General features: G+C 42.2%; 1 long non-coding RNA gene across 1 annotated transcript; it reads left to right on the top strand.

The window, feature by feature from the left end:
- The first annotated feature begins 1,793 nt into the window (after nucleotides 1-1,793).
- Nucleotides 1,794-11,094, top strand: LOC124187224. The gene is made up of 3 exons (XR_006871795.1): nucleotides 1,794-1,939; nucleotides 10,512-10,745; nucleotides 10,879-11,094. It is a non-coding gene; the product is annotated as an uncharacterized LOC124187224 (long non-coding RNA).
- The last annotated feature ends 1,063 nt before the right edge of the window (nucleotides 11,095-12,157 follow it).

Below are 12,157 nucleotides of genomic sequence, written 5' to 3'. Positions count from 1 at the left end.
TCAATTTCACGAGAATTATCATTCCGACTCTGTTCTGAAGTAATCCTCGTGACATCGGTCCAATGTAATTCAATGTAATTCACAACCAGAATCATCACTCGACAGATTACATTTCCTTATAGTTATCCAACGCTGCGGTTGTTGCACTCGCGAAAATTCTTTTCCAGTTCTAAGAACAATAAAACTAACAATAAAGTCGATCTTAACTAATTGCGAATGGAAACGAATCCGTAGACAAATAAACCGACAACGGTTCGAGGAGCGATTGCTAGAACTTCCCTGTTCTCTTGGACACAAAGCTGCGATGTTTTTGCGAAAAATTCTGCGGTTCCCGAGTTCTTGAAGTCCTAATTAATAGTTGAGGAATCGGTGCACGAGAAAAAAATATTGCATTCACCAAATCCAATAATGTAGATATCAAAATCGGTGTAATGTAAATCAGTTTGATTAACCCCGAAAGAATTACGTTAAAATTTCTGTCCCCCAGTAACCGCCCTACAATCCATTTTTATTTAAAAACAGTCGTCACAATAATTGGATTTCAACAGTAATTATACTGCAGTGTGAAGGAGACACCTGTAACGAGTAACACGTATGAAATCACGTGTGGTATTTCAACAACGATACCCGTGTTGATCTCGTGCGGAAGATCACCGCGGAAGTTTCTCGGGACGTACAGATAGACCGACAAACAGAAAGACTGACAGACTGACAGACAGGCTATGAATGATTCTAACAACCTGTTATTCGAATACCGAAGATCCGAAAACGTAAACATTCGTTGACATTAGAAGGAGTCATTTTCTTCAGAAACAAACATTCATCATGTAATATCACTCTGGGTGACGAAAAGTAAAATCGCAAGAGATCGAGTATAATTGTGCAGGAGAAATACGAAGTAATCAAGAATTTATATCCGATTCTGTGTGACTGTCATCGGTCTAGTTTTCAAGTGTATAAAAGTCGAATTAAATCGGTATAGAAAGCACTATCTGCACTCGAGACTCCCCTTTTTAATTGAGCACGTATGTACGAGGCGCACGCGGCATAGCCATTGCCGATAATTCACATCGTTAATGTTGTCAATTCAGTATCGCAGGACGTCGGTGAGTTCATTATCCCTATGTATGCAGATATGTGGAAATTCGATAAATATGCAACTATGTAATACAGCGTCCGAGACACTTATACAAATTCGTACATATGTATAATTGGAATCCCGCTACGCAGCTGGTGACGCTTCGGTTTCTCCTGATGTAGATTGCTCAAAAGGCGTTAGAATTATCTGAAGCTGTTCCGACGATCCTCTGATACCCAGCGTTGCAGTAGCTGTATAACAAGCTGCTAAAGATAAAAACGTTACGTGTCGTTTAGAAGGGATTGAAATACGCGCGGCATTATCTTGCGGAAAGTTGGAAGGAGAAAAAAACGTTAATTCCACCACATACCGAGGCCGTTATTGCAGCCCGCGATTACAGGCGTTCAATTCACCGTATCGTTGAATAATTGCCTATTACCCACCATATCACTGTCTCACAGGATCCGCCCAGCTGTCTGTTCGTGTCTCGAAATCGACTTGCACTGTTTCGGGCAAAAAAACATCACAACATTCTGCGCATTGATCACCAATACGATAATCATAAGGATTGCATTAATCATTGTTTTTTTTTTTTTTTTTGTTTTTTGCCCTTCGTTAAAGCAACCAGCCTGATTGCTTGAAAGTGTCTTCATACCAGTTTCTGTTTCAGATAAATTGCATAACTTCTGCAGATTGCGGCTGATCGATATTCCACTCAACATCCACGCTACACGATTATTCGAATTATTTTAAGGAATTCATTCTCACCGCCGCGCATTCCTACTATTCCGACAGCATAACCGCGTTGATAGGCAAAAAACGCAACAAGATATCAATACACATTAGCTCCTGCTATAACGTGTGAGTATACCGATTCCATATTATTCGTATACAGTGTACAAAACCTTTCAGGTTTCTTTCCACACATCTCAGTTCTGTTTCATTCTTCGTATGTGTGTGTTTTGTTTCAATTTTTTTTTTTCATTCTTTTTTTACTGGCAACTTTACAATACAAGCTTCAAAGTGCAACATACCACGGTAAACAAGTTATGGCTGACGCTTTATATAGTTATATTACCGTATCTATAACAGTACAAAAACATATGTAAGTTCTTATTTGAGGCACAGCTGACTGACAGTCATCGAGCGTATTTTTTAAATTAGTTTCGCTCCTTGTTTACTTGGCTACCGCAGCTCGTATGGCCAAAACACTGGCTCCTGTTGAGGATGTGATGTTTTTGTTTATTCCACTCCTGCTTTCATTCTACTTTTTCAATCTACAAACCTATCTTTTTAAGGCTGTGCGAGCGAAACTAATTCTCGATTTCGCTCCAGACTTTCATTCCGAAAAGAAAGCAAAATCGTTCCACCCGCGACACACGATCACTGCCTTTTAACCAAAATACGTCTGTCTAATTCTTACACCAAATATGTATTATTTTTTTTTTTCAATCGTAAAGAAAGCGTCTCGAAATTCTCGATTTTCAGCTGTCTCATGCTTGATAACGTCAAATTTTAAACGACTCGACGCGCCCGGTTGTTTGATCGATTTCATCGATGAATTTTTTTTTTACGGTGTCTGCCGTATTGCTCAATAACTCACGGACGGTGGACAAATATTATTTAGCCGTTTGATGACAAATTAATTAGTTCGTGAATATAATCCTTCGGCATTTCCTCTACTACTCATGGCCTCTTAGTGACAAGTCGACGTACGGTTTGATGTGTGTCGGTGTAGCAAAGTCGACAAAAACACGTCATTGTAGCCCAGTTCCGCTACAAGGAATTTTCGTTCATGATTACGGTTGAGCCAAAATTTGTGAGGGGAAAAACATCGTGCAATAATCATGGAAGAACTATTTTAAGACAGAAATTAATTCCAGGATCAAACTTTTTTCCTCCTTTTTGCCGATCGACAATTGGATAATTTCTCTGTGCTATACCTTCCCAGTTACCGTTTACAGCAAAAATTTTGAAGCTGCATAGTTGAATTTTAGAAGAAAAAAAACCGTTTGACTTGGAAAGAGAATTATGAGTTGATTCCTTGATTCATTGACTTCACGCAGTGCATCGATTAATCGTTGAATAAAGGATTCGTAATTCGCTCTATGGAATCAATGAAGCGTAGAACGATCACTTAAAATATTGGTGCCTTCCAATCGAAAAACCGGCTTATAAATACAAAAACGAAGTCATAGAGTAACCGAGGATAGATAGAGCATGGAACAATAAATCAACACGTGCGGTGAGATCTTGTCAAAAGCGGAAAAGGACAGATGCCGAGGTAAGGTACAAATGCCGCTCTCGTACCACCATACCATTCGTGCCGGTTTGTTCAGGACACGAAGATGCGAACGGAGCTGGTTATTCGTATGGGTTTTCAGCTTCGATATACAGGATTGCACCGCAGGTCTTACGGTGCATAATAAGCTCTTGGTGCATTGTCGTGTGTGGGGACTCCATGCAGGCGTGGCACATGGGGAAGTAGCGAGCGATACACTCGCCCCGATATCGCGAGAGTTAGTGCTTCGCTTCGCTTCCCCTTTCCTCTCCTCTCCTCTCCGCTCCTCTCCTCTCTTCTCCTCGCTCAATGTACCTTACAACATCCAACATCCAGCATTCAGTCTATCTCTAACTGTACATTGAAATACTGTCCTGATAGTTGCAGTGCAGTATTCCTACGGACGAGCGAGCCAACCTCCATTTTAATAGGTACATAAGATTTATATTGGAATTTCCCTGCGGTTCGTTTATTACAGTGACAAGCAATGTCGAAGCCTCTTATTATACTGGCAGACAAAATTCGTTCAAGGTAACATTAATCAGATATCGAATCACCGGAAATTCAAAACCGAAAACCAAGTCTTCGGTGAACTCGTAATATCGTTATACGATTAATTGAAATTTTACGAATAATTCGGTTATCATCTCGTATGATCAATTCGAATCAAGTTTGATACACGATTCACGGATTCATAACCTGACAAGATTTCCCTGCCTCAGACCGTATGATGAGAAATTATACACCAAAGTTCTGCTTCTAAGTATTTTTTTATAATGATTTTGCGATCGTTCCCATGATTGGCTTTAGAATCGTTGCAAATATTTCGCAAATCTATGAGCTTTGCAAATGAAATGTCCGGACAAAAAACGACTTCGATAATCAATTAACACGACTTTGCGTCGCAATCTGTCTTAATTGATTGCCTTAAAGTTGCAGGCGTTAATTTATTTCCGCCATCCAGATGAACGCTGTATCATCACGGCATTCAAAGCGAAGAGTGCGATGACTTAGCGATGATGATTACAAAATTTGTACGGTAACGAAGTGAAGCGTTGAGAAAAAAACAACGTTTCACTGAATCGGAAAATCTCGTCAGTGAAGAGAAATCGTATTCTTTCCATACATAATTGACTATATCCGCTGGTTTTCCCTGACGAAATATGTGGGAATTACAACGATAAAATATAATTCATTCGGTATGAGGATTCCTAAAAAAAAGTTATAGGGTATTTCATTTTATCGGCTATAGGGGAAGGCGAAGCGTGAGGCGTGACAAAATTTTTGAAACTCAGATCGATTCGGCGAGCGTCTTGTGGATGAATCAGGTACCCCACAAGAGAAAACGGTGCAATATTAGTGTTACACATGTTATATCAGATGGCACGCGATATAAATGTATATTATATACAGGTCAAGTTATGGTCGGACCTCGAAAGTCTATCCTTGCAATTTGAAACGAAGAATTTCAAGGCGTGTTGATATTCCTGGCCTTGGAGAGCTGTTCGCGGGATGATTGCCAGCCGTTTGCTGTGTCATTTTTGACTGACAGCAATCTCTGTCCATAACGCACCTACGTGCCTGGCTAGATAATGTGTGTACCAGAATGAGGAAAACAGCCCGGAGTTCACACATACCCACTAGGCACGCACCGCAAACGAATAACTTAAATATTATTGCCACGTAGTTTGCCTAACCGCAAACTTCGTGATTAAATTCCGGACGAGAGCGAGACGCGGTGATGGGGGAATTTCGAGTCTTCACGAAATACGAAACCGGGCTGCAGACCAATTTCGTTCCGACACCTGCGGACCATCGTCTTACGGTTTATCGCGTGGACTGACAGGGCGAAAATAACGTTAATGTAATTTGACAGTTGCGGCCGTGAATTGCGAGGGGGGCGTTTTAATTTCTCTTTAATGCATTTAATCCCAGGCAGGAGTGCGGATACTCCGGCCTCTGATTGTGAGTCTCGACTCTCAGGCACGACTTGAGGAAATTCGACGCGGTTACGGAATGCCTCCGCGTACTTCACGCGCGAATATTATCGCCGTTCGCAAAAGTAACGACTACGAAGATATTCCACGTGAGACGCTGGATCCACGTGCCCCCGTTTCGCCCATGATGGTAAAGCTGGGTCGACCTGCGGGGCACCAGGGCGGGTGCTGCGCGCCGATTCCTCGTGCAATCGCCCCGTAATTTCTTCGATATTCTGAAAGTATCCATGGATTTATGTAATTGATTCTAACCACGGAGATCAAAGAGGAGTTCGCTGCTCGCCGCCCGTTAGAAGGGCCCCAAAGCCCCCCTCGTACATCTCGCGATCAGTGCGAATAACCTTTGGTCCGTGTCCACGTCGACGCAGATCTGATGGAGGAGACGTCGATGTCAAAGTCAAAAGCGAATTTCATGAAATTTAAATAACCCACGGTGCGTTCGTTAACGAAAAGGTCGGCTTATGAATAAATTACGACCTCAAAATCCAAAATCCAAGCAACAGCTGATCGCCTGTTTTCTCATGAAAGGGCAAAGGACTAGATTTCTTTCTTCAAGATCGTAATGGGTTCAGGAAACCGTTAAAAAAAAAAATAAAAATACCGAGCGTATTTACTGGACAGGTTGAAGCGAATGAACGACAAGTCTGGAATAAAATTTGACGTGGCAATGAATCGTTAAGGAGGCAAACCTTTTGGAATATTTTAGACCGTTAGAATGAGGTGAAAAGGTTCAAAGCTTCCATGACTCGAGAGTGTGGAAAGTAATGGCGTGAAAAGCTGCAGATCCATCATCACACGCATAGGTATTTAAGTGCAGCACGGGTATGAAAGTGAGACGTGATCTGTGCGAGAGAGTAATAAAGAAAAGACTAATTTAAAGTTAGAGATTGCGTAAAAGTGAAAGAAAGGTCGGGAGGTGGGAGAGGCAACTATAGGGACAATTAAACGAGGAAATTTCGTCCATGCTGCGTACAATGTTCGTAAGACATCGGCCGAAATAGTGGCCGGCAACGAGTTCGTTCGAAGTTAAATGTCTTCTGCAGCATCGCGTCAGGAGGACGAAGTATGGCCGGTAAACTTTCGCGTACAGACGTTGATTTATACAAGTGGTAAACAACCCGCGCCGCATCGGCCGGAGTAATTTCAAACTCCTCGCGGAGGTCAGGCCTTCGTTTTCTCGCAATTTCAGCGGTGAAACCAGAATCGGCCTTCCGTGATACAGAGAGACAAGAAGATATAATTGCACGACGAAAAATGCCAGACGTGTTGTCCGGGCACCGACGCCGTGCGGCCTTCGCCAAAATAATAAGAAAAAGATCCAATCGCGAGTACAACGTGGTTGGCGAAGGGTGGCGCTGCCGGAGAGCGAGCGGAGCGACTGGGTCCCTGGGTCCCTGGGTCCCTGGGTCTCTGGGCCCAAGAACGGGCCCGGCGAGCGGTCCTTATCCACCTCGCTCCTCAGCGATGCGGATGGCAGAGAGTGAAAGGCCCACGCCCGCGCCTCGGGCTCCTCGGCAAGGGCGACTGGCCCCTCCGCACACCGAGGCGTGCTCGCCTTCCAACCGCGGCAAACTTTCTTACACAACTTCACAATGCGAGTACCTACTGATATTACGCTATATACACGGTGGCTCCGGGTAGACATCCAATGGATTAATTCCAACCGGTGAATTCACCAGATCAGCGTCCACCGTGCTAGCCTTCTGATCTCAGAAAACGGGTCCTGCTTCGGGGTCTCCGGATCGGAATGTCGGGTGGATGTATGTACATATATCTGCTTCCGACTTGCAATCAACCCAGCTTCCTGATCTTGGACCGGAATACGCTTCCAGCTACGTTTCACTAAGGTTTCGATTCCGAGACGTCCAGTTCTGCCACATCCGCAACTTTAACTCCTCTTTCATATTCACTGCAGCCGAAAGGGATCAGTATAAGTATCACTTAAAAAACGAGTAGAATTTTAGAGATTCGGTCCGCTTCAATGGTTTTGCGAAAGTCATCATTTTTCTCACGGTCTGGAGAAGAACCATCTTGCTTGGTAGGATTGGAGCTTCATAATCTGTGACAGTAATTCCTGGTAGTGTTTCAAGTCCAAGTTCCAAGTCCAGAACAATTGTTGGGTGTCCAAATAATTAGAAAAGATCCTTATCAACTGTATCAACTTCCGTCAATGTTCTATGACCAAATGTCGTAAAAATCTAGCATGCTTATACAGAAGGATATTCCCTTTTGAAGTGTAAGCGAATTTGGCAACAGCTTGACTTTAGACCGTTCAACAACCGCATTACTTTACGAAAAATAACAATCCGTTAATTTTTGTGGTGCTAGATTGTCACTTGCTAATGACGAACAAACCAAAACTGAGTTCCACAATGCTGGAACTGCCGTTTACTCGTTGGCAAAACAATTTGCCTTTCCCAGAGGTAACAATAACAAGATGTGTTTTTCCCATTTATCAAAAGTAACCTCACGCCGTTCTCCTTAAATGGAATATCGCGGCTTCCCGGTACGTTCCGCATCTCGTCCAACGCAAAGGAATCGTGTACGTACAGTGCAATTAAGGCTGTGTGAGTGCCGGATCAGAGCTGTGTAGAGATACTGCGTTGCTCGAGAACGACTTCGGCTGCCCGTTCAAAGTCTCCTTGATGGCTGGAGGCGTCGAGGCACGAGGTAGGTACCACGGATCATGGATGAGTGGGTGGAGCCATTGCTCAACGAGATGTCCTCGAGAAGTATCTTGATAAGAAAGGCCATCCTAAGGACACGCCTCACCTTCGGACATCTAGACTCGCCCGTTGATAACCATCAACGTCACGCTTACGTTTGTTTCCTAATATCTGCCTTGTTTATCTGCGTAAATAAGTCCGGCTGCACAGGTCCGGTACCGGTAGGCAACCGCCACCGTGACGACAGTCGCACAGCTAGTGTCTGACCGACGTTCCGCGGGTTTATCACTGTTTTTTTACCCTAACCAGAACGACGATTCCAAGGACGCCGTTTGTGCCCGAGAGACGAGGCGCTCCGGATGGAGTCAGGTGTCCCGGAGAATCAGCTGGAAGAAACAGCTCGTGCAGTGCCTCGAGTTTTCGAGTCAGCGTGCTCGCTCGTTTTCTATAGGGCTTTGCTGAGGCTACTGGATGTACCACTTAGATTACGTCGAAAAAGGAATGAAACAAAAAAAATCCCTCTCATGTTGTAGCTCCGCAACAGAAGACAAAGGCCAGTTTCACTCCGGTAGATAACAACGATCGAATGGACCACGCCGAACCAATCGTGCAATTATCTCCATCCAGCGAGATGTACCAACGAATACAAAATCATCTTTGGACTAGTTATGAAAACATTTAAAAATCTCCCGCAACGTTCCAGGACTGATTCGATTGGTACGTATGGCTGCATTCCAGTCACTTTCGAACGTTCTACATACATATCATTCTATGAAAATGACTTTACTTTACAGTAACTGAGTCCGATGCTCAATCGACCGAAAATCCTAGTATCGTTCAATGTACAGCTATTTGCGTTTCGCTCAAACTCTGAGCATCTGTACTTTCGTTGACTTCTATCTTCAATAATTTTTTTTGCTTCTTCAAATCGATTAATACGTAGACGATCAAAGAAGTCGGTGTTTTAAATTTTTTTCCGAATAACCGGCATTTAAAACGACTAATTTAACGTTCTCTTAGGATCATATGGTTCCTCAAGTAAATCACTCAACAAGTTAATTATTCTGACAGTGTATAATTTGGCCCGTAGGAATGTGTCGAATTCGATTTACTGCCCTCCTTCTCTTTTCTCTCAGTGCCCAGTCGCAAAGTTGCACCATGTCAATCGATGCTCAATTCGCGACGGAGTTTTGACTGGTCAGTCGGCCAACCGATCGCCTCGCTCAATCGGGTCGAACCAAGGACCTCGAGCGGTGGGACGTGCTCCATCGTCGAAGTCACCGCAGTCAGCCAGAGGCGTCTGGTTCAGCGTATTACTGCGTCATTACTTCATCGGTCAAGCTTTCGTCGTTCTCACCTTTTTTGCAAATCAAATTGTAATCTAATTTAAGTCGAGATGAAAATAAAACTTTTTTTTCTATTGTCAATATTATTTTCCCTCCCTGCTAGTACCCACTCCTCATGGTCGGGACACAATGCCACTCGTTACGCAAGAGCTCGGGAACTCCGGGATCGTTCTAAGACGGCATGTTAATTGTGCGTACGGTTCAGAATACGAATGATTTTGACGGTCAAGCTTCTGTCAGATTAGATAATCAGCAGTACGATAAACGGGGCTTTTTTCATGAGAGGTACTTTGACAAGTTTATTCAATACATTAAATGGGTGTGATCGATCGAATGAGAAATTTGTGTATTGTGACTGAAGTATTTGAGGGTGTAACTGCAAAGCAAGTAGAATCAGATCTTTTATAAAAGTTTTCATTTATTCCGACAAAGAAACATTGAAGGTGATAATGACGGTGCTTATCTTGAACACTGTTGTACATTCATCTGGGAGGAAATACACCTTTATATAATATTACTGATCAACATACTAAGACTATTTACCAATCAACAACACTTCAAAAATATTTAATCGTTACCATTTTATACTTTTATGCCACATGGTATACACAAATATAAAAATTTACAGTAGCAATAACAAAATTCTTGTTGTAACTCGGCTGACACACACCATTCGCTGCTGAAGTCTGACAATTAACAAAAACTCGGAACTTCTTCAAATGATGACGACCAATAAGACTCAAGAATAACAGATTAAACGTCTTTATAGCAACACTTTGTGGAAAAGGACGTACAAACAATATATCATTTGGCAGTGGATGTAAACCCTACTTCAAAATAACTCGGAATTTCAGAAGAAAATCCTAATGAAAATGACGTTCCTTCCCTAGAGATTCAGCAAATTTTCAACTGCAGAAATTCAAAAGGACTATTCCAGAGCCATCTTTTTTCTAAAGTTTTGGGGCTGGATAATTGATTGTCCCAGAATCGAATACAATGACCCATTTCAGAGTAATTGGCCGGCAAAATTCAGAATTGGCAATCACAGCATCGTAGGACCAACAGCTGAAAAAATGTAACGAAAATGTGTGAAAATTTATTGTTTTTCTTGCGTGATAACAACTTTTGATCTGTTGGTTGCAGTCGCTTCCGACCGCATACAAAGAATTCCTCTAGCAACGTTACGTCGATATGATGCCCTAATGAATTAACTGTAGCATTATTCAAACTGGATCAAATTTCTACTAAAAAAAGGAAAAAGTGTTCAATGTGCATATATTTCTCTGTTGGTGCCAGAACCTTTTCATTTAACGATGACAATCGATTCAAATGACCTTCATCACACCACATGAACGCGAAATCAAAGCGAAATCTGGAGTAAGAGATTTCAAATTTGAAATATGAACAAAAATTCAGAGAATAAAAAGATGAAACAAACAAATTGGCTGATTATTTTATTCATTTCAATGCGAAATAAATCAAATTGTAATGATATTATACTATGTCACAGATATCGTTTCCTGCAGAGAAAGATTGCACCTCTACGGTATTGGACCTACAACTATACACAAACCGCTGAATCTACATGATACAACACTGTTCAGATCCTGCTTGAAATACGTGACACTTTATTTCCCTAGTATGTACGTTGTAATCATTACGTGATGTTAATTCATAATGTTGTATCTCTGTGTGCATTTCCGTTATATACTATTTAACAACTTGTTGAAGTACTATACACTCACACTAGAACACTTGTACTGAAATGGTGGCATATTAAATGAGCTGACACTAACACTTTGTACCTGTGTGATTGTGATTTATTTCCTCCTCCTCTTTGAAATGATGGTAAGAAGTGTAGGATTTCGGAAGTACCTTTTGAACCGCTGCTTACAGCGGCTTTAAACCACGCGCAATCGAATGCTCTGGCAACATAAGGTCGACAAAGGGGATCAATACATCAATTTTATCATTTTTGACAATCGGCTAATTTTAGATAGAAAAAAGAGGGGTTAGCCTTCCTTTTTAGACGATTTTGAAGCCCGAAAATTTTGGTTTAGAAATCGATTTATTCGACCGTTTCGAGACTAAGTGCATCGCGAGATAACCAAAAAAAAAAACATTGAAACCTCGTAGGAGCAAAAGCTCAGAAGTTCCGAAGGGGATTTCTCGTTTTTCGTCAGTAACTTGTGATCTGCTGCTCGCAGCGTGGTCCGACTGCACCCAGCCGATTTTCCTCGCAAAATAACGTCGATATAGTGCGCCAAAGAATTGATTCCAGCACTTTTCAAAATCGCAAAAATTTTCGCCAAAAACACAAAGGGGTTAGCCTTACTTTTTTTTTGGGCAAAAAACTTTTGGTCTCAGATTCGATTTGAATGACCCTCAGCTGACCAATTGGACCCTCAGGAACTCAGAAATCGCAGCGAAAAGAGCGTAGGACCAACAGAAGAGAAATGGCGAGCGAAAAAGCACCTGCTGAAAAATGTCGAAAATTCAGGATCTGGTTTTTTGGCTGTAACTTTTGATGCGTTGATCGCAGCGTATTCCGACTGCGCCCAATCGATTTTTCTCGCAAAATGACGTCGATATAGTGCACCAAAGAATTGATTCCAGCAATTTTTAAAATCGTGAAAATTTTGCCAAAAACACAAAGGGGTTAGCCTTATTTTTTTCTTGGGCAAAAAACTTTTGGTCTCAGATTGGATTCAAATGACCCTTAGCTGACCAATTGGACCCTCAGGAACTCAGAAATCGCAGCGAAAAGAGCTTGGGACCAACAGGAGAGA

The sequence above is a fragment of the Neodiprion fabricii genome, chromosome 1 (assembly GCF_021155785.1).
Source record: "Neodiprion fabricii isolate iyNeoFabr1 chromosome 1, iyNeoFabr1.1, whole genome shotgun sequence".
Lineage (NCBI taxonomy): Eukaryota > Metazoa > Arthropoda > Insecta > Hymenoptera > Diprionidae > Neodiprion > Neodiprion fabricii.
This window is presented reverse-complemented; position numbering and strand designations above follow the sequence as displayed.